This window comes from Aquarana catesbeiana, linkage group LG08 (assembly GCF_042186555.1).
Source record: "Aquarana catesbeiana isolate 2022-GZ linkage group LG08, ASM4218655v1, whole genome shotgun sequence".
NCBI classification, from domain to species: domain Eukaryota; kingdom Metazoa; phylum Chordata; class Amphibia; order Anura; family Ranidae; genus Aquarana; species Aquarana catesbeiana.
Window position 1 is genome coordinate 128,250,869 of NC_133331.1, and position 23,709 is coordinate 128,274,577.

General features: G+C 45.3%; 1 protein-coding gene across 1 annotated transcript in view; it reads right to left on the reverse strand.

The window, feature by feature from the left end:
- SLC16A12 (solute carrier family 16 member 12) overlaps nucleotides 1-23,709 on the reverse strand; it is a 140,224-nt gene that overhangs the window by 42,191 nt on the left and 74,324 nt on the right. Inside the window, exon 2 of the mRNA XM_073596382.1 lies at nucleotides 1,885-2,030. The gene's annotated coding sequence lies outside the window, so the exon portion shown is untranslated. The remainder of the gene's footprint in view (nucleotides 1-1,884; nucleotides 2,031-23,709) is intronic.

Below are 23,709 nucleotides of genomic sequence, written 5' to 3' on the forward strand. Positions count from 1 at the left end.
CAATAATTCCAACACCGCAAGGGACATGCAGAAATGTAACACTGTGGAAATAGGGCACATCAAGGGATTAGTCCAGAGGCACAGAGCAGCAATCTAGTACAGCAGGGACTTAGGCCAGTCATACATGGCTCGAATCTTGGCCGGTTCAGCAGGAAGCAGCCTAGATTCGAACTGTTAATGGGCAGGCTGAATGTGCCAAGTTGATCGATCAATCAGCTTGGGTACAACCAGCCTGCCAGATTCTCTTGCGATAATCACTGTCTTCTACCAGCAGAGACAGCTTCCCCCTGCCCGCTCCCACCCCCCTTGCCGGGAGAAGTCAATGGTCCGGCAGGAGGGATTCTCACATCAACACTGTCTGTGTTGATGGGGGAATCAAGCAAATTTCTTGACTACTATGGCCGGTCTTAGTCCATAGTCACAGGGCAACAGTCCATGCACAGTGATTAGCAGGCCTAAATCTGGAACAGCCAAGGTTAAGTCCTGGGGCACAGGGCAGCAATCTAGTACAGCAGAGTCTTGGTCCAGAGTCACAGGACAACAGTCCATGCACAGTGAGTAGCAGGCCACAATCTAGTACAGCAAAGGTTAATTCCAGGGGCACAGGGCAACAGTAGGCACAACAAGGATCCTCTGGGCAGAAATAGGTCACAGCAAGGGTTAAGTTTCTAGCACATAGGGCAGAGGCCCTTCATAGGATGATGGTGGGTCCTCAAAGGGCTGGTTGTCCTGGCTGCGGGACTACGCAGGTAGCAGTTGTGAGGGAAGTAGAGGCACAGCAGGAAGAAATAGTCCACAGGGCAGTGACATCACAGCCAATATGGAACTGCAAGTCCCAGCAATCCCAGAAAGCAAAGTCTGTCTCTGTCTCAGTAGTTCTGTGCATTTTCTGACCCTCTTCTTTGTTATCTGGTACTTTTTAATGCAGCCAGAGATCTCAGCTACAATCTGTCAGTGCCAACGTGTCTGGCCATCCTGGTACAAATTTCAGTGGATTCCATACTCACTGCTGAGAAAAATTCCATACCTCCAAACCTTCAGCTTGGTCACAGGAACTCATTAATCAATTATGCAGATCAGCTAACTTATTTACATACAGCTTTTCATTTAGTTGCATGTAACAAATGTTTTATTAGAGGTTTTTTTTTCCCTATTTCTTAAAATTCTAACCTCTGTTACAATAATGGTAGTTGCATATTTTACAGAAAGCTCTAACTAGCAGGGCCCTCTGATTCCTCCTGTATTGAATTGTTTTGTAACTGTACTGTCTGCCCTCATGTTGTAAAGCTCTGCGCAAACTGTTGGTGCTATATAAATCCTGTATAATAATAATAATAATAATAGTAAATGAGAATTTATAAACAAAATGAATCTAGGGCCAACATATTTCTTTGCAGTTTACAAAGGGAAGTGTACCATACATGTAGTCCCTGTCCCAGAGGAGCTTTCCTTGGTATTAACAAAAGACAGTTTAAAGTTGAACTCCAGGAATTATCTTTTGTTCAAACTTACATTGGTCCATATCTGTAATCCAGAGTGCCACTGGGGATGATGGAAATCACTCTACATACAGAGTTTCCCCTCAGCCCACTGATCACAATGGGCTGTTCTCTTGGCACAGCTACTATTGTATTTTTTTCATTGAATACAATACAAGACATACTCTGATTGGACAAGGTGGAGATTGTGATGTCATCTGTCTCACCTCACCACCTCGTCCAATCAGAAAATATCTTCCACTTTAAACATTTGCTAGCTGAGTTGGTAAAGCAATCCACAGTGAAAAAAATATGCAAAGTGCAGGAACCTACAGAATGCAATCAAATTCCACTGTCAGATTGGTTCAACCCAGTAGGTTGAACGAAAAATTAGAATTACGCTTACCGGTAACGTCTTTTCCAGTAGTCTTTCAGGACAGCCACAATGAGAGAGCTTGGCTCCTCCTCTTCCTTTGGAAACACTGCGCCAGCCCCCATAAATTTTCACTTCCCCCTGCCAGCCTCAGGTTTTTCAAGAGCACCTCCGGTCAGCTGGGGAGACACAAGAACACATTAATAACATACCATCACACATTACTATTGTGCCTGCGTTTAGGTCTTCCTCAAGACCCCCCCAAAAAAAAAATTTGGGTGGGTAACTAGGGCTGTCCTGAAAGACTAAAGACTAAAAGACGTTACCTGTAAGCGTAACTCTAATTCCCCCCCCCCCCCCCCCCCGTCTTTCAGGACAGCCACAATGAGAGGATGGGCAAGCATTTACCACTTAGGGTCGGACAACGGCTTGCAGAACCTTTCGCCTAAAGGCCTGCTCATTTGCCGATACCAAGTCCACTCTGTAATGTTTCACAAAGGTGGTGAAACTGGACCACACTGCTGCCTTGCAAATTTGCTCTGGCATTGCTCCAGCTCTATCCGCCTGCGAAGCTGCCATAGCCCTAGTAGAGTGTGCTTTAATTCCCAAAGGGGCCTCTTTCCCTGCCAGTTTATAGGTCTGGCTAATGGCTAGACGCCCTCTGCCCCTTCCTTGCTCCACCAAACAAAACAAACAGAGTCTGACTTCCTAAAAGTCTTTGTCAGCTCTAAATACTGTAGGATACATCTCCTTACGTCTAAGATATGAAACCTAAATTCCCTTTCACTTGAGGGATTAGGGCAAAAAGATGGCAAATTCCTCCTGGCTTCTATGGTATCTTAAAGCCACATTTGGTAAAAAAGCCGGATCTGTCTTAAAAACGACCCGATCCGAAAAAATAACACAAAAGGGGGGTCTAACAGAAAGAGTCTCTATCTCGCTGACCCTCCTAGCAGTAGTCACTGTCATCAAAAATCGGTTTTGAAAGTTAGGTCCTTTAGAGCACAATCTTCTAAAGGCTCAAAAGGAGGCTCCATTAGGGCCTGTAAGACCAGGGATAGGTCCCACTTAGGGAAGGGTGGACCCTGCACTGGTCTCTGTCTTGCTAGAGCTTTGAAAAATCTGACCACCCAGGGGTTGGTGGCCAGGGATTTCTCCAAGTATGCGCTGAAACTTGGCTTTTGAGGGTACTGGTGGCTAGCCCCTTATCTGCCCCGCATTGCAAAAACTCCAAGACTGCTATAGGGCTCTGCCCCTTAAAGGAGTTCTGTAAACACCACTCCCTAAAGCGCCCCCAAATCTTTTGATACATTCGGCACGTCTCCTCCTTCTTACTATTGAGGAGGGTGGCTACCAGTTGTTCAGAAAAATACTTGGTTCTTAGTATTTCCTCTTCAGAAGCCAGACCGCTAAGTTCCAGCGGTGTACCTGGGGACAGGGAACTGGGCCCTGTGAGAGGAGATCCTTTCGAAGTGGAAGGAACCAGGGGGTTCCACTGCCAACTGCCTGAGGATCGAAAACCAAGACCTTTTGGGCCAGTGTGGGGCCACTAAAGCCCCATACACACTATCAGATTTTCAGCTGATTTTTGTCTTCAGATTTACCAAAACAGTAATAGTGCAAGAGCCTGCCTGATTGCATACAAATTGAAACTTCTAAGGTTTGACCTCGTATTAAGTGGTTTTGGTAAATCTGAAGGAAAATATCAGCAGAAAATCTGATAGTGTGTATGGGGATTTAGATTAGAGAGGTGTTTTCTAACTGAAATTTTCTTAGTACAGCCGGAAGTAGAACCGGATGTGGGAAGGCGTAGCAAGTCTTGAAGTGGCAGCTATGTGTTAGCGCATCTACCCCTAGAGCGTTTTCCCATCTGTTTAGTGAGAAGAAACATGGGGTCTTTGCGTTGTTCCTTGAAGCAAATAGGTCCACCTCTGGGGGTCTCTTTAGTTGGAAAGGATGACAAAATGGTCTCTTCACCAAAACCATGTAGTGCCTGCTGATTTCATACAAATTGAAACACTTAAGGTTTTACCTCATATTATATGGTTTTGGTAAATCTGAAGACAAAAATCTGCAGAAAATCTAATAGTGTGTATGAAACTGGAAGAAATGAGGCTCTTACTTTGCCCCATAGTCTGCAGCTGTCTCTGACTGATATGAATGCAAAGGAAAGGGTGCAGACATCTATAACTTTTTTGCTATACAAATGTATGTGCACTTAGAACGTTTAAATTATATTACCAGTTCTACCCACACTGGATAATCTGTCATTTGTATATATTTGTACATGTGTGTTCCCAGGCCGTTTAATGCACAAGACAATATCAGAAAAACCTTGATAGTATATACTGTATATTACATCAGCCTAGCAGAGAGCTCACTTGGGTCCATTATTCCATTTTTCGGCAGGTTACAAACTTTTGGCTGTGCTGTCCAGAGCAAAAGGGCATAGAGAATACAGAGAACTCAAATCAATTCCAGCCCACTGTTATCTCTGACTTACAAACATACAAAGCGATAGCTAAAAAAATTAAAAGATTTCAACTGTAAACCTTTCTGTACTTGCAAGGCCTAAAGCAAAAGAAATCTCTAGACCATGCTAATATAGAAATATTAGTTGGAAATTCTAACAATTATTTGTCAGCATCAGTGGGTGACCTGTGCAATTATGTAGCATGCATATGCATTTATTTATAATTAAATAAATACAGCTGCAAGGAGGCATGTTTAAATTAGCACTATAGGAAAAAAAAATCCCCATTTTGGATAGAGTAAAGGACCCTCCTTACCCCTATCAATTTATTTTTTGCCACCTGTGTCCTATTGGGGAGATTTTCTTTCACTTCCTGTCCCATAACCAAAACAGGAAGTTAGAGGAACTCCCTGCTAATTAAGGGAATCCCTTGGGGACCTTCAGGTCAGGTGCCTATTGGAAGATTTCCCCTCTATTACTTTTCTAGGGACAACCCACAATTTGGGATTCAAAACTGACAGGTGTTCTAATCCATCTCCACTCTGTCCAAAACTAAAAAAAAAAGTTTTACCTTTTTGTTATACTTTAAGGCCGGATTCACACTACTGCCATGCAATTTTGATGCAATTTCAGGTGTGACTTGTTTGCGATTTGATGCGACTCTATGCCTTCACATTTTTTGTTTTGGCCAATGATAAACATCTCTACTGTGACATAAATCCTTTTCCTTTTTACTTCCTGGTTTGCCTGTGTTGTATTTCCTCAAAGTATATGCGGGAAATCTCCAGCCAGGCTCTGTCCTGCTTAATGTGATTCTTGTAGCCGGCATCTGGCTCTCTGGTATCATAAATTCATGGCCACTCATGAACAAGGCATATGATCCTCCTTGTCAAGCACATCTCTCCTGCCTCCTGTCTCCATCTTTTCTGCACTGTGCCAAGCACATGTAGCTGGAAGGAGTAAGGAAATGTCTGGGAAGAGAGTTGAAGGTGCAAGCATTTGCCTGGGTGGACAGTTGAGGGTTTAAAAAACACTGAAATCGCATCAAAGTCGCATCAGAATTGCATCAGATTGTATGGACATGCAATTTCTTTTCCCTTCCAATAAAGTCTATGATCCAAAATCACTCTGGAATTTCAATGACTACCATTCATATTGGCACGACTTTAAGTCGTGCCGACTTGAAAGTAGTCCCTGCACTACTTTGGTCCAACTTCTATGCGAGCTGTACTCCATAGACCTCAATGTTAAACCCTGAAGTAGCATGCAAATCGTGCCTGAATAATATAGACACGACTTCAGTACGACTTTGTAAGCACAAGCCTGGCTCGCTGATTGGGAAAGGAAAACTTTTTTTCCTTTCACGATGAGCGACAGGCAGTACTGACAGCTGTCTGGTATGAATCCTGAGGGGGAACGCCGCGCCAAGTTTTAAATGAAAAAAACGGCGTGGGTTCCCCCCCAGGGGCATACCAGGCCCTTAGGTCTGGTATGGATCTAAGGGGAACCCCCTACGCTGAAAAATCGGTGTGGGGTCCCCCCCAAAATCCATACCAGACCCTTATCCGAGCACGCAGCCCGGCCGGTCAGGAATGGGGTGGGGACGAGCGAGCGCCCCCCCCTCCTGGACCGTACCAGGCCGCATGCCCTCAACATGGGGGGGTGGGTGCTTTGGGGCATGGGGGGCACCCTGCGGGCCCCCCCACCCCAAAGCACCTTGTCCCCATGTTGATGAGGACAAGGGCCTCTTCGCGACAACCCTGGCCGTTGGTTGTCGGGGTCTGCGGGCGGGGGCTTATCGGAATCCGGGAGCCCCCTTTAATAAGGGGGCCCCCAGATCCCGGCCCCCCACCCTATGTGAATGAGTATGGGGTACATGGTACCCATTCACCTAGGCAAAAAAGTGTCAATAAAAAACACAGTACACAGGTTTTTAAAGTAATTTATTAGGCAGCTCCGGGGTCTTCTTCCGACTTCGGGGGTCCTCTTCCGACTTCGGGGGTCTCTCTGGCGTCTCCTCCCGGTGTCCTGATCTTCTGCCGGCTCCTCCGCTATCTTCTGCAGCTCAATTGCTAGCGGTGGCCCGGACTTCTGCCTTCTGCCTTCTGCCTTCTTCTTTTCTTCCAGAGATGTTGACACGACGCTCTCTCCAGCTGGAATGGTCTCTGAACGCTCCGCAATGGACTTATATGACCGCCCCCTTATGAGGTCACTGTCCCGGGGCATGCTGGGACTGTGCCGTCATAAGGGGGCGTGGTCATCACCCGGTGATTACGCCTCCTAAAACCTCACAGTCCCAGCATGCCCAGGGACTGTGACGGCATAAGGGGGCGGGGTCACCACCTATATAAGTCCGTTGCGAAGCAGCTGGAGAGAGCGTCGTGTCAACATCTCTGAAAGAGAAGAGGGAAGAAGACGATCCAGAAGTCCGGACCACCGCTGGCAAAAGAGCGGCAGAAGATAGCGGTGGAGCCGGCAGAAGATGCAGACACTGGGAGAAGACGCCGGAGAGACCCCCGAAGTCGGAAGAGAACCCCCGAAGTCGAAAGAAGACCCCTGAAGTCGGAAAAAGACCCCGGAGCTGCCTAATAAATTACTTTAAAAACCTGTGTACTGTGTTTTTTATTGACACTTTTTTGCCTAGGTGAATGGGTAGGGGTACCATGTACCCCATACTCATTCACATAGGGTGGGGGGCCGGGATCTGGGGGCCCCCTTATTAAAGGGGGCTCACGGATTCCGATAAGCCCCCCCGCCCGCAGACCCCGACAACCAACGGCCAGGGTTGTCGGGAAGAGGCCCTTGTCCTCATCAACATGGGGACAAGGTGCTTTGGGGTGGGGGGGCCGCAGGGCGCCCCCCATGCCCCAAAGCACCCACCCCCCATGTTGACTGGTACGGTCCAGGAGGGGGGGGCGCTCGCTCGTCCCCACCCCCATTCCTGACCGGCCGGGCTGCGTGCTCGGATAAGGGTCTGGTATGGATTTTGGGGGGACCCCCACGCCGATTTTTCGGCGTAAGGGGGTTCCCCTTACAATCCATACCAGACCTAAGGGCCTGGTATGCCCCTGGGGGGGAACCCACGCCAGTTTTTTTATTTAAAACTTGGCGTGGAGTTCCCCCTTATGATTCATACCAACTACTGTATGTTTTCATTTGTTAATGCCAAAAATGTGGCAAAGTCGTACAAAGTAGTACTGCTCCCAAATTGCGGTAAAATCGCGGCAAATCGTGGTAAAATCGCGGTAAAATCGTGCGACTTTGAAGTCGTATAAGTGTGAAAGGGGCCTTAGTGTTTATTAAAGCCAGAAAGTTGCCATTTGAAATGCTTTTAGTTTTTGGCCATGTCTGTGATCTGCTTTTTTTCTACAACAATAAACAACTGAAGGAACATCCTCAGGGACTGGTGATTCCATAATTTATGCCAGGGGTTGTATTCCTTTATATTGGCTTTTAAAATGTACAAATGCAGCAATTTAGAATTTTGGATGAAAGGTTTAGCACTGGGAAACACTTTTTGAAAGATAAAAAGTGCATTATATATACAACGATATGGATCAGACCAAAATGAGGGACAAATGAGGAGGAAAGAGGGACAGAGGGACATTCCAAATCAGGGACAGTCCCTCAAAATCAGGGACAGTTGGGAGGTATGTTTAAATACACTTTACCATTTAACAAAAAAGTCTTTTGGGTCTGTTTTACATGTTTTCATTTTAAGATTCACACAACTTCAACACAAGATACATACATTTTTATAATTGGATTTAAATGGAAAATGTGTGAATTTTCAGTGAAAGTGCAAATTGGCCTTTATGTGTAGTTGGAGGAGGACTGTTTAACCTAAAGGTGTCCATTTTGAACATTTGTGTGGCTTAATAGAAACAGAAATGTTGCACATATGTGGGTGTGATGTTGGCTATAGCCCAAATTATTATCAGTTTGACAGATCTGGCATGTACCCATAGGGCCTTATTTGAAAAATCTAGCCACTAGCCATTTGAGCTGATTATCTGGGTAAAACAGGAGAGGTCATAACAATTGTGCATACTGTACATAGACAAAAAGCGTGATCCTACAAAGACAAATTTCCACTCATTTTATATCTGATCGTAGTCCCAAGAACATTTGATTTTTGGGTAACTTCACCAAATGAGAAAAAGTGGATCTGTTTAGCCTGTCATTTTTTTGGTCTCATTGTTTCCTTGTTCCATCTGGTGCTTCATCTCCCCATACTAAGATCCATAGGAAACGTTTTGACTGCATCTAAATCCAAAACGTTTTTTTTTCATTTTGGATGGACGGCAGAAGTGTTAAAATTGTCTGGTTTATTATTCTTTCCCCTCTCTATTTGGACAAGAAGTGATGGGAAATATAAATGTTTGCAGTTTCTCCGGAACAGGGTGTGTGTGCAAATCTTCCATCAACCCCTTTGCGCCAAGGTTTCAGATGCCAGGGGGTGGGGGGGTGGGGTTTATGTTCATGTGACCACCGTGATTGGCTGTCATGACCATCACATGATTGGAAAGCTTCTGATCGCTTCTCTCCATAAAGAATTCCCTTTCAGAGGGACGTAGAGATTACTGCTTGTGTGAATGAGGCCATCAACGTTCTATACTCTATCCAAGACTGAAAATATGTTGGCTTTCTACTTTAGGACAGTAGGTAAGCTGTAATTAGAAGAAGCAGGGGTGAAAATAATAGAACACTGTCTTGGAGGTAAGGAGAATTAAAGTGATTGTAAACGATCGCCTTGTAAAACAATCGATTATGTTAAAATAGAAACGAAAGACAAAACATTTGTGTATAGATATAAAAAATAAACATTCTAAATACCTTTTTCCCCCCTACAAGGGATCACATACCCTCTGTTCTCTGCTGCATAAGAGCTGGGGGCAAGAGAAGCAACAGTACACTGATCTTCCCAATGAAAGGCTGTGCAAGGGAGGGGGGGGGGTAAGGACAGGTCTGATCATTGGAGAAGAACAGGCTCAGTTCCCAGCACAGCTAGAGAACTGACCAGGCTCTCCTGCTTAGTATGGTCAGTTTGTAACAGGAAAGCAGAGGGACTGGTAGGAACACCAGGGATTTCACACAAGGAAGCAATACCCCGAAAGCTTGTCCTGAAAAATTGTATGTTAGTGCAAATAAAAAAAGTATCACGGACAGTACTCAATTTTCTCTGTCACAATTGCACTAATACGGCTACAACAAATCAAGTAAGGAAGCAATACAAAGAGAACAGGATACTTTATCATACAAGTACATGGGACAGCAGGCACATATCAGAAATATGAAATGTTGGGGTAACAGACACTTTAATACATACAAAATGATGTAATAAAATCAATCTACAGTTAGTATCTGAATTAATATTTTTATCACTGTGTTACTTAGAAAATGTCAACCAAGAGTTAATTTTTGTAAATTTCCATAGGTCTGATGTATTACAGTGATTTTCTGAAAATTTGTTTAAATTTTAACTCTCATCTAGATCAGCACAAGGTCAAATGTGCAGAGGTGGTCCTTGGTAAGGCCGAGAATAAGACAGGACAGACACAGCCATACAGAACAGAAATATCAAAACAATTTCTTGAATGATGATACCAAGAAATGGCTGATATAGCTGATCAGAATCATCTGAAAACATTAGCGAAACTACAAAATTGAATGTTCTTTGCTAAAGATTAGGGGAATAAAAGCTGAATTTCTAAAGAAGGAAGGCATGATTGCAGATGATTATACAATCTGGGCAAAGGTTTAGGACATTTATCTTAAGATACATAGAGACATGAGACAATGACCACTCAATGATCCTATGTCTGTGGAATCTGTGTACAACCGTACGCAAAGGTGGTTTATTTCATCCATGTGCACATACTGTATGTACTTGCACTCTAAAGCTGGATACACGCTATAAAATTTTCTGGAGGTCAAACCTTAAGAGTTTCAAATTATATGCAATCAGGCAGGCCCTTGCACTACATGGTTTTGGTAAATCTAAAGGAAATTATACAACAAAAGTTGTATAGTGTGTATGGGGTCTAAGAGTATACGTGTGCTTTAAATCATGACACTATATCAACTTGGCCTGATTTATAGAAATCATGGGCTACTGGCAAAAAATGTATAATACAGTTGGTAGCCTTTTTTTTAGCTGAAGGATTTTTTGCCGTTGTGAACTGTAGTAATAGTTCTAATACCTCACCTTTCTGTGTGCACCATCTGCACTTTTTTCATTTACACAAACAGACTTACAACTACATTATGAATAAATAAAATGTCTGAAGTCCCCTGGAAAGAGGAGCAGCAACAGATATACAAAAGAGGTTAAATTACCTATACAATTAATGACTATGGAAGAATGAGATGTCATTTGATCATTTTATATCAGTCATTGTCTAGTGTAACAAATAGTAGTGATCTGATTAAATATTAAAGAAAAAGTATGGGGACTGCCATTGATGAACTCCTAGGAATTTTAGTTGTCTACTTGTTCCTGGATTATGGCTTTTAACTTGGAACAAGCATGCAGATCAGAAAGATACAACAAAGTCAGATCTCCTGAGTTGCATATTTGTTCCAGGTCTCAACAATTAGATTTCTTAATTCCTCAAAAAAAAAAAAAAAGTCCCTTCTACTAGCCCTCGTCTGATTTTTAATGTTGTAACAAACAATAATGAATGCAATTTGCTAAGCAGATTGTAGACATAGTTACAGCTTTATTGCCACAATTGTTCTCAGCTTTCATTGCAGTTAGGCCTCATTCACACCTGAGCGTTTTGTAGCTTGAAGCCTGAAGCTACAAAACGCTGGAGGGGAAAAAATCAATTATTCTCTATGGAGATGGTTGACATCTCAACTACAAAACGCCTGAAGCCAGAAGCCTCAAAACGCCTGAAGCTCAAACTAGTTCTGGAACTTTTTTTTTAAGGCAGATTTGGGCGTTTTTTTGCTTTTTACATTGGTGACCTTTTGACCTGTACAAAATCGCGGCAAAAACGCGGCAAAATCGCGGGGGAAGACACAGTAAAAATCGCGGTAAAATCGCGCAACTTTCTGCCTGAAAACACTACACTCAGGTGTGAATGGGGCCTAAGTGTAGGCCAGGGGTAGGCAACCCCCGGCACTGGTGCTGCAAGCGATTCTAAAAGCCTCTTTTGCCGTCACTTCATTCCCTCCCCAGCAGCACAGGGAAGTGTCAGTGAGACACTAATGCATTCCAATTTAAGAATTCTCCACACCGCACCTGCACTGAGGGGGAGGCATTGTGCCCCCACACATTGTAAAAGATGGGAAACATTGTTTGGTTCTCTAACTTTGCTGTAGCTGCGATCGTCAGCTTTTGTGATGGGGAAGAGATTGGGTGCAGTTCTCCTCCTCCTGTTTCCAGGAGGAGGAGGACTGTTGTTGGCCACTGCTAAAGCCAATCACAGTCCTGCTAGCCCCGCCCACCACTGGAGGAAGATGACTCGCTTGGTTGCCACTACCAATCTCAGAAAGAAGGGATTTCACTGTGATTGAGAAAACCTCAATCAGGTGACAGTTTGTGGAATTACTGTTAAGCTTCTGGGAACTTTGTTGAAATTATTCCTGAACCTTTGTGTCACTTACTACTGAACCCCTCCACTCTGTGTCCCTTTAAGCCACAGCCAGTATTCAGCGCAATGAAAATCACGCCCAACTTTTGCTGCAGGGCACTTTTTCTCAGCTGCAGGGGCCCAACTTATGATCCTGCACACAGGCCCACTGCTTTCAGAAAATAACCCGGACCTGAGCTCATCATTGCGCATCTATTCCATATGCTTGTATGTGACATCACTTACATGCACATGGGCTGGATGCGAGAGTTGGATCAACAGGATGAGTGTGCCAGGACAGGTAGATGTGTTTCATCTCGGCTTCCTTTCACCTCTCTGCATATCAGGCATATCGTAGATGAGAAGAGGGTACAGTGGTGGAGCAGATGAGAAGGAGGGTACAGTGATGGGGAAAACGAGCAGAAAGGGTTCAGAGGTGGGACAGAAGAGCAGGAGGTACAGCGGTGGGGCAGATGTGCAGGGAGGTACAATGGTGGAAGAGATGAGAAGTGGCTTCAGCAATGGGACAGAAGAGCAGGGGGTACAGTGATGGGGCAGATGAGCAGGGGTGTTCAGTGTTGGGGCAGATGATAAGGGGGTTACAGTGGTGGGACAGATGAGCAGGTGGGTTCAGTGTTGAGGCAGATGAGAAGGGAGTTCAGTGGTGGGACAGAAAAGCAGGGGTGGTAGAGCAGTGGGGAAGATGTGAAAGGAGGTGTATTAGTGGGACAGATGAGCAGGGGGAACAGAGGTGGGGCAGAAGAGCAGGGGGTACAGAGGTGAGACAGATGTGCAGGAGGTACATTGGTAGGGCAGATGAGAAAGCGGGTTACAGTGGTGGAACAGATGAGCAGCAGGGTTACAGTGGTGGGACAGAAGAGCAAGGGGATACAGTGGTGGGGAAGATGTGCAGGGGGTTACAGTTGTGGGACAGAAGAGCTAGGGGGTACAGTGGTCGGGCAGATGTGCAGGAGGTACAGTAGTGGGAGGGATCAGAAGGGGGTTCAGTGGTGGGACAGAAAAGCAGGGGGGTACAGTGATGGGGCAGATGAGCAGGGGGTTACAGTTGTGGGACAGAAGAGCTAGGGGGTACAGTGGTCGGGCAGATGTGCAGGAGGTACAGTAGTGGGAGGGATCAGAAGGGGGTTCAGTGGTGGGACAGAAAAGCAGGGGGGTACAGTGATGGGGCAGATGAGCAGGGGGTTACAGTGGTGGGACAGATGAGCAGGGGGGGTTCAGTGTTCGGGCAGATGAGAAGGGGGTTCAGTGGTGGGACAGATGAGCAGGGGGGTTCAGTGTTGAGGCAGATGAGAAGGGGGTTACAGTGGTGGGAAAGATAAGCAGGGGGGTTCAGTGTTGGGGCAGATGAGAAGGGGGTTAAGCGGTGGGACAGAAGAGCAGGGGGGTACAGTGGTGGGGTATATGTGAAAGGAGGTGCATTGCTGGGACAGATGAGCAGGGGTTACAGTGGTTGGGCAGAAGAGCAGGGGGTACAGAGGTGGGGCAGATGTACAGGGGGGGTACAGTGGCGGGGCAGAGGAGAAAGGAGGTACATTGGTGGGACAGATGAGCAGGTTGAACAGAGGTGGGACAGATGTGCAGTAGGTTCAGTGGTGGGGCAGATGTGCAGGAGGTACATTGGTGGGGCAGATGTGCAGGAGGTACATTGGTGGGGCAGATGAGAAAGGGGGTTACAGTGGTAGGGAAGATGAGCAGATAAGTTCAGAGTTAGGACAGATGAGAAAATGGTTCAGTGGTGAGACAGAAGAGCATGGGGGTACTGCGGTGGAGCAGATGTGCAGGGAGGTACAGTGGTGGGGCAGAAGAGCAGGGTGGTACAGTGGTGGGGCAGATGAGCAGGGGGTTACAGTGGTGGGGCAGATGAGCAGGGTGGTACAATGGTGGGGCAGATATGCAGGGGGTTACAGTGGTGGGGCAGATGTGCAGGGGGTTACAGTGGTGGGACAGATTATCAGGGGGGTACAGTGGTGAAACTGATTTTCAGGGGGGACAGTGATCTGAGGTGTGAAGATGCATGAATTGGGGCTGATCTGAAGTGTGGAGTTGCAGGAATCGGGGCTGATCTGAGGCGTGAGTGCAGGATGTTAATTTCTCACTACTACTCAAGTAGTTTACAGCATTTACTTTATAAAAAATCCTTTTTGTCATTGAGAGTGTGAAGTTGACATTTTTTTGTTATAAAATCTCACTCTCAATTTCTTTGAAAATATTTTTCGTCACACTGTGCTCAAAAGGTTGCCTACCCCTGGTGTAGGCAGTGACTAAATTGTTACAAATATCATGCTCAATTTGGGTTTAAAATGGCAGTTCTGAAGTTGGCTATAGACTTTAGCCTGAGGTTAGTCACGTCGCTTAGTCATGCATGCTTGGATCTGTTGAGAATACAAGTTTATGTAACTTCAGAAGGGAGGAAATAGAAACGGGAACAAGGAGAAATACTGTAATGCTTCCTGCTTCATCAGGACAGGTTTTCTAACCAAGGAAATACAAGGGTTCTTCAAAAAGTTTCAACATTTTTTTTAGCCATCTTCACCACAGTGTGACAACTCTTATGCCGCGTACACACGGTCGGACTTTTCACCTGCAAAAGTCCGACGGACGCCGCCGGACCAAGTCCGGCGGACAATCCGACCGTGTGTGGTCTCCATCGGACTTCCGACGGACCGTTTCGGGCGGAAATCCGACGTACTTTAGATTTGAAGCCTGCTTCAAATCTTTACGTCGTACCTCCGCCGGACTCAGTTCCTGACGGAAAGCCCGTTCGTCTGTATGCTAGTCCGAAGGACCAGATACGACGGAGGAGCAGGTTACTGCATCTCGCGCTCGCTGCAATAGGAAAAACTAATTTTCCCATTGCGGCAAGCGCGGGGGGCATCCCAGGCCCTTAGGTCTGGTATGGAACTTTAAGGGGAACCCCCTACGCCGAAAAACCGGCGTGGGGGTCCCCCCAAAATCCATACCAGACCCCGATCCGAGCACGCAGCCCGGCCGGTCAGGAAAGGGGGTGGGGACGAACGAGCGCCCGCCCCCCTCCTGAACCGTACCAGGCCGCATGCCCTCAACATGGGGGGGTGCTTTGGGGGAGGGGGCGCCTTGCGGTGCCCCCCCACCACAAAGCACCTTGTCCCCATGTTGATGAGGACAAGGGCCTCTTCCCGACAACCCTGGCCGTTGGTTGTCGGGGTCTGCGGGCGGGGGGCTTATCGGAATCCGGGAGCCCCCTATAATAAGAGGGCCCCCAGATCCCGGCCCCCCCACCCTATGTGAATGAGTATGGGGTACATGGTACCCCTACCCATTCACCTAGGTAAAAAGTGTCAATAATAAAACACAACACAGGTTTTTAAAATAATTTATTAAACAGCTCCGGGGGGGGGTCTTCTTCCGTCTTCGGGGGTCCCTCTGGTTCATCTTCTCCCGGCGTCCGGTTGGTTCTTCTCCGCTCTCCGGCCTCTTCTCCCGGTGTCCCAGGTCTTCGGTCGGCCCCTCCGCTGTCTTCAGGTAGCTCTATTGCCAGCGGAGGTCCGGACTTCTTGGCTTCTTGTGTTCTCTTCTCTTCTCTTCCCCCAGATGTTGACACGACGCTCTCTCCGGCTGGACTGGTCTCTGAGGGCTGCGTTGTGACTTATATAGACGGAGACCCCGCCCCCATATGATGTCACAGTCCCTGGGCATGCTGGGACTGTGACGTTTTAGGGGGCGTGGTCGACCACGCCCCCTAAAACGTCACAGTCCCAGCATGCCCAGGGACTGTGACATCATATGGGGGCGGGGTCTCCACCTATATAAGTCACAACGCAGCCCTCAGAGACCAGTCCAGCCGGAGAGAGCGTCGTGTCAACATCTGGGGGAAGAGAAGAGAACACAAGAAGCCAAGAAGTCCGGACCTCCGCTGGCAATAGAGCTACCTGAAGACAGCGGAGGGGCCGGCCGAAGACCTGGGACACCGGGAGAAGAGGCCGGAGAGCGGAGAAGAACCAACCGGACGCCGGGAGAAGATGAACCAGAGGGACCCCCGAAGACGGAAGAAGACCCCCCCCCGGAGCTGTTTAATAAATTATTTTAAAAACCTGTGTTGTGTTTTATTATTGACACTTTTTACCTAGGTGAATGGGTAGGGGTACCATGTACCCCATACTCATTCACATAGGGTGGGGGGGCCGGGATCTGGGGGCTCTCTTATTATAGGGGGCTCCCGGATTCCGATAAGCCCCCCGCCCGCAGACCCCGACAACCAACGGCCAGGGTTGTCGGGAAGAGGCCCTTGTCCTCATCAACATGGGGACAAGGTGCTTTGTGGTGGGGGGGCACCGCAAGGCGCCCCCTCCCCCAAAGCACCCCCCCATGTTGAGGGCATGCGGCCTGGTACGGTTCAGGAGGGGGGGGCGCTCGTTCGTCCCCACCCCCTTTCCTGACCGGCCGGGCTGCGTGCTCGGATCGGGGTCTGGTATGGATTTTGGGGGGGCCCCCACGCCAGTTTTTCGGCGTAGGGGGTTCCCCTTAAAGTTCCATACCAGACCTAAGGGCCTGCGACGGGGCTCGCAAGGTTTCAATCTCGCCAAAAAAAGCGGCGAGATTGAATTCCTTTTCTAGTCCCGTCGTACCCAAGTCACGTTCAAAATGAACGGACTTGTCCGTGTGTGGGAAAGTCCGTTCATTCTGAAAGTCCGGCGGAAGTCCGTCGGGAAGACCGGATTCCGGAAAGTCCGGCCGTGTGTAGGCAAGTCCGGCCGTTCAGAAAGTCCGGCGGTAGTCCGCCGGAAGTCTGGCGGCAAGTACGTCGGACCTAGCTTTCTAGAAAGTCCGACCGTGTGTATGCGGCATTATACTTAACTGCAAGGAGACAGACTAGTTACATGACACTCTCAGATACAACCAAAAACTACTCCGTCCGCCCTCACCGTTTCCAAATAAAATATAAAAGTGCAGAAACTTTTTGAAGACCCCTTTTGCATGGCACTTCAGTATTTTTTTTAAATTGAAGTCTGGTATGCTGTAACCCTCTTGCATTGAACTTACACCATACCACCATTACCAAGGAACCATCACAGTATGAGCAGTTAGGAGGCAGTGCAGCATTGATTGTTATCTACGTTTTTAACCTATTTAAACATTTGTTCCCCAGATGGCAATCCATTGGAAGTGTCTGCTGGTATCTGTAGACATCAGATTATCATTCAATCTGCCTGAGAAAGCAGGGGTCTTCAACATCAAACTGTCCATTAGAATAGCCAAATGCACATTGTCTACAGTTTGCAGAAAATGAAAACCACAATGTTAATTGAACATGAAAGAGTTGATTTCAAACAGTTGTATTGTTACAGTTCTTTTGGCCAGTTGTGACTTTAGCAGCACAGGCAAAACCTAAAGATAATGCATTTCTGTTAAGCAGAGATAAGGATATGTGTGTACTTTATGGTGCACAGACATTTGTTAGGATTGAGTGGTCTGGCCCACAAAGATTTATTTACAGTGGTTGCAAATTATTAAAATTTCAACTGTATTTTCTTATTCAGCTTTAAAGTGCTTTAAACACTCCAGAAGAGGTCTTCTACCAATAATATCTATTTCCATGGGGTGTTTCAGACAGTGGATTAAATTTGAATTATTTAGGTACAACATGTATTAGCCTGCTATGAACCGCAGTGGTTATTAGAAATCAAGAAGCAAGAAAATGGCATACCGTAATTCAAAAGCAGTTTAATTAGGTCTGACTAATGTAGACCATGCCTGTAAATAAAATAGAACATGACCATTCAACATGTGTGAATTCAACCCCCACCGTCTTTCCCTCTGCATTCCTCTTCTACCAGCTTTACTTGGCTCTACTAATTTTTTCTTGCTCAATTTAGAATTTTTGTCTTCATACGAACTAAGCGGCTGGTGTTTTAACAGTATAAATTAACTGGCGTACAAATTGCTATGTCATGTCATAGAGTTTTCATGTGATCCTTTAAAGTGACTTTCATTTACACATGTTCCCATTGTATATGAATGCAACAGACTTGTACTATCTTCAGAACAAGACTGGCAGTATGAACAGACACAGACTCTGCTCTCTTCTCACCAGAACCCACAGTTTGCCCTCCATCAAGGAAAATCTGTTAATGTGTAGACAAATGCTGTAACGTCATTTAGTTAATTTTATTCAACATTTTCTTGGGTCATTTTAATGATTATACAAAATATCTAATGTGCTCAGAGATTCAGAGATTTGTTCTGCCACATATTTGTGAATGCTTATTCATTTCCTAATCTGAAATGACCTTTAACCTCTCCAGTTTCCTCCCTTGAACTGATGTTCTACAACTTTTTGGCCAGTATTTAATGTCACACTTGTTATTGCTTGTACAAAAGGCAAACTATGACCATCATGATTTGTTAAATGAATGTGGAATCAGTTTACCAAATTTATCAAGTAAATATTTCTAAATGAATTACTTATTTTCTTTAGGTCATTATGCACAACAAAAAGAACGTTTAGGCTGGTCTGAAAAGGGGTAGGACAAATTTTGATTAAAAAAAAAAAAATGGGGGGCAATGGGTAGGGGTCCTGATGGGTGGGCTTACAGTAGTCCACACAGAGCCATAGGCTCCCATCCTTCTGTCTTACCTGGACTACAGGAGCGACCCATGGACTACAGCTTTCTTTGATCACCCCACTCTAAAGCATTTTGTGGAAAAACTACTTAACCTTTTGGCACAATGCTAGGGGAATGCGACAATACCGCTCCCGGATGGGTGGTACGTCCCCATGTGTATGGGGCGGTCGATGGCTTTGGTGAAACCGTATTCCGCTCTTCCAGCAGCTGATGAAGTAGTCTCTGTTGGGTTAGGGAAAAGTCTTTCAAAGGAATGTCCAGCTGCTCTAGTAAGAGATCTGTACTGAGTTTCGTCCCAGGAGGCCGTGGCTGCCTGCAGAGTTCACGAACCAGGGAAGGCAGCCCAACCAGGAACACTCAGTTTCAGAAGCTTATAGAAAGCAGAATGCAGACGAACTGTCAGCAACTGTCGGGAGGGGAAGAATGCAGCCTGGCCATCTTGTGCCCAACAGGCAGGTGTCCAAAGAAGTTGTAAGCCCTAGGTTTTCCCTCCTTGTCAGAAACCTTTCCCTGCCGATAATTTTGTCCCTATCAGGTGAAGTACCTGTACCTACTTTGCCAACTTGAAAATGCGCGCCAAGCCTAGGAGCCAGGGCCTTAAATTAGCTCTGCCTGACCCAAGATGGCTGCCAGAGTCACATGAGGAGTGGCTGCATTTTGAGAGCTGCTCCTGTTATGTAATATAAAATAGTTACCAACTGATATCTGCTAATTGCTTGTAATAATAGTGAGGGAAGTGGAGAGAGGTGCTGGACATTAGGGAGATGTCCTTAAAACTTTGTTGAAGTTTTTTTAAGACGTATTTCTTATGTTTAAATCCCTAAGTGGTTAATAATAAATCCTAACTTCAGCTATTTCCATCTATTTTATTATTATTTTAAATGTTGTTGTTATTATTATTCCTTTCATTTTCCATATGACAACCATACAAGAAATGGCAGTTACAAATGTAATAGAGACAGGAAGGCATGGGCAGCAATAAAAGCATTATCATATGTTCTAACCCTTCCTCTTTTTCTAGTTAAATTGTGTCTTGTTTTTTGTGTTCTTCGTCTCAATAGGGACACCAATGGCTTTAAAAACTTGACAGAGACTCTAACCCAGAATTGGTCAACTACCGTGGCCCCTGACATCCCCTGGGGCCACACTTAATCATATTTGGTAGTAAGGATTGTCAGATACTGCTGATGCATTACTGGAGATGGTTGGAGACTGGCAACTTGTAGTTAAAGGCTGGAAATATGGTGCTGAAGACTGTTACGGACTTGTGGGATATTAAATGAGACTGCTAGAAATGACTGCCTTAAAGCCCTTTTACAAATCAGTGCTCCCACTACTGGCTGCTGGGGATAGTAAGCATAAGTACTGTACACATATGTTTACTATCTATGATAGTCATCCTACCCAACTTATAATTAGGTAATATGAAACGTAGTAATAATGTAATAGCCATGATGAAAGGTTTTCAGTTAAACCAGCAAAAAAGCAAACCAGGTGGCAACTCTATTGCCCGTGGATCCAGCAGGGCAGCTGTTATAAATAATGGGGCCCCCTACAGCCTACCTGACAGAACCCCCCCCCCCCCAAAAAAAAAAAAAAACCCTCCAGCCGCCACTTTATGCTGTTATTCCATCAACAGGATCCAAAATATTATTCCTGAAAGATAAAATATTCCAGCTAGAATTCTCTCTGATTCCGTTGTTTCAAGCAAGTTCAGGAGAACTCAGAAGGACTCCGCCTAGGTGTACTGACCAGTCAGACACTGACTGTGCATGATCGTCATGCTATTTTGCGTAATATATAAGCTTAGTGTGCAGTTTAGTTTAAACAGGAGGATCACATTGTGAAAAAGAGGCCAACTTGGCAGTCCTGCAGGGATTTGAAAGTTTGCTTTGTGGAAAAAACACGTGGCTAAAGTATGATTCAATCCGGCTCTGACATTAGTCTATCCCTGCTGTCTCAGTGAGACTAATCATTTCTCAGTGTTTGTGGGAACAGACCACATGTGATTTTCTTTTGTAGTTCCTGATCTCAGGCTTCAGTCATTCCAAGATAAATACTGTTCTCTACCTTTCTGATATTTCTTCACCCTGTAGCCAGCGAAGAAATGAGCACAGACACATTGATAACTGTACACGCCTGGATTGTGGTGGGTTCTACCCACTCCCTATGTACTAATCACTGTGTAGTGTCACCAGAATACCTAAGAGTGCAGCCCTATCCAGATTCCAATGCCCCAGCACACTCAAGCCTAGTACACATGATGGGAAAATTGTATGAAAAATACTGCTTTCAATGCAATCGTACCATAATCTGATCGTTAGTACACAGCTTTCGAGAGCCGATCAGAACAGGTCTTGCGAAATTATCCAAAGGGTTATCCACTAAAATTTTTGCCATACGATTGCCGAACAAACGATACCCATTAACCACTTAAGCCCTGGATCATTTGGCTGGCCAAAGACCAGAGCACTTTTTGCGATTCAGCACTGAGTCACTTTAACTGACAATTGCGCGGTCGTGCAAATAAAATTGACGTCTTTTTTTCCCCACGAATAGAGCTTTCTTTTGGTAGTATTTGATCACCTCTGCGGTTTTTATTTTTTGCGCTATAAACAGAAAATAGCAACAATTTTGAAAAAAACGCATTATTATTTACTTATTGCTATAATAAATATCCACAAAAAATATATAAACAAATGTTTTTTTCCTCAGTTTAGGCCGATATGTATTCTTCTACATATTTTTGGTAAAAAAAATTGCAATAAGCGTGTATTGATTGGTTTGTGCAAAAGTTATAGCGTCTACAGAATAGGGGATAGTTTTATGGCATTTTTATTAATATTTTTTTTTTACTAGTAATGGCAGCGATCAACAATTTTTATTGTGACTATGACATTATGGTGGACAGATCGGACACTTTTGGCGCTATTTTGGGACCATTCGCATTTATACACCGATCAGTGCGATTAAAAATGCATTGATTACTGTGTAAATGTGACTGGCAGTGAAGGGGTTAACCAGGAGGGGGCGCTGTAGGGGTTAACTGTGTCCTAGGGAGTGATTTTAACTGTGGGGGGGGCTATGTGTGACACGACACTGAACACCGCTCCCGATTACAGGGAGCGGTGATCAGTGTCACTAGGCAGAACGGGGAAATGCTTGTTTACATCAGCATTTCCCCATTCTTCCTCTCCGTGAGACGATCGCGGGTATATCTCACTCACAGAGCTCGCGGCGGGCGCACGCTCTCGCAAACCTCTTCTTAAAGGGAAACGTACACGTACGTGATTCTGCCTGTATGTTCCATTCTGCCGGCGTATATCAGCGTGAGCCGGTCGGCAAGCGGTTAACAACTTCCGGACCGCTTACTGCAGCAGGGCAGCCCAGCTGCGCAAAATCACGTACAGGTACATGATTTCGTGCACGTGGTTTTGGGTGCAATGGCCACCACGACCCACCGATCATTCACAGGAGAGACGGATCAGCCGTTTGCCTGTGTAAACAAGGCAAACAGCGGATCTGTCAGGAAGAGAAAGAGAGATCTTGTGATTCAGCTAAGCTGAATCGCGGATCTCTCTTTTCCTTCAGTGTGACACTGCCCCACACAGTTAGTAAACACCTCCCTAGGGAACATTTAACCTTTTGTCAGTGTCATTTATACAGTAACCAGTGCATTTTTATAGCACTGATCACTGTATTGGTGTCACTGGTCCCCCAAAAATGTCACTCAGTGTCAGATTTGTCCTCCGCAATGTCGCAGTCCCGCTAAAAATCGCAGATCGCCGCCATTACTAGTAAAAAGAATAAAAAGTCCCTAAATCTATCCCCTATTTTGTAGACGCTATAACTATTGCGCAAACCAATCAATATACGCTTATTGGGATTTTACAAAAAATATGTAGCAGAATACATATTGGCCTAAATTTATGAGATTTATTAGATTATTCGATTTTTTATTTTTTTTATTGGGAATGTTTTATAGCAGAAAATAAAAAATATTGTTTTTTATTTAAAATTGACAGTCTTTTTTTGTTTATAGCGCAAAAAATAAAAAGCGCAGAGGCGAATAAATACCACCAAAAGAAAGCTCTATTTATGGGAATAAAAGGACATAAATTTTATTTGGGTAAAACATCGCATGACCGCACAATTGTCAGTTAAATTGACGCAGTGCCATATCGCAAAAAATAGCCTGGTCAGGAAGTGGGTAAAACCTTCCGGAGCTCAAGGGGTTAAAAGTGATTGTAAAGTCTGTTTTTTTTTTTTTTAAATAACAAACATGTTATACTTACCTCCTCTGTGTAGTTTAGCACAGGGCAGCCCCGATCCTCCTATTCTCGGCTCCCTCTTCGGTGCTCCTGGTCCCTCACTCCTGTCGAGTGCCCCCACAGCAAGCAGCTTGCTATGGAGGCACCCGAGCCGAGCTACAATTCTGTATATTCATTCAGACATGGAGTTGCCATTAGGCCCCGTCCCCTCTCTCTCCTGATTGGCTAACTGACTTTGATTGACAGCAGCCGGCACCAATGGCGCCGCTGCTGTGTCCCAGCCAATGAGGAGGGAGAGTCCCAGAGGGTCGAGGGACTCGTGGACATCGCTGGCTAGAGATGAGGCTTCAGTAAGTATTGGGGGGGCTGAGGGGGGCTCCTGCACACAGAAGGCATAGAATGCATTAAGATAAAAAAAACCTTCTGCCTTTACAACCACTTCAGTACAGGATTTATCGGGGAAAAAAAGTTTTACCAAGACTGCGCATAATCAGAAATACAAAAATAACAATATTGTAAACAATATTGCTAAGCACCGAAGATGCTCCAAGAACGACAATAAAAACATTTGTAGACCATAGAAATGTTTTATTCTATTATGGCTATTATCTGTAGATCTATGTTATATAGATATATATATTTTTTTTATGCATGCTGTTGCCCATGTGTAATGTATTAAATAAAATGTAAGAAAAGGAAACCCATGCAAGTGTGGTTTTATCAAACACACGGGAGCAGTGAGATATATCATGGTCATAAGAAGCATAATGATACTTCCCTTTAGAAAATGTCTACACATATAATTATGAAAAAGATTACAGGCACCTTGAATGTCTGCTGCAAAGTCAAGTCACCAATACATGATGCAAGTGATTGTAGGGGTTCATTGGCATTTTTGCAACACTGTTGGT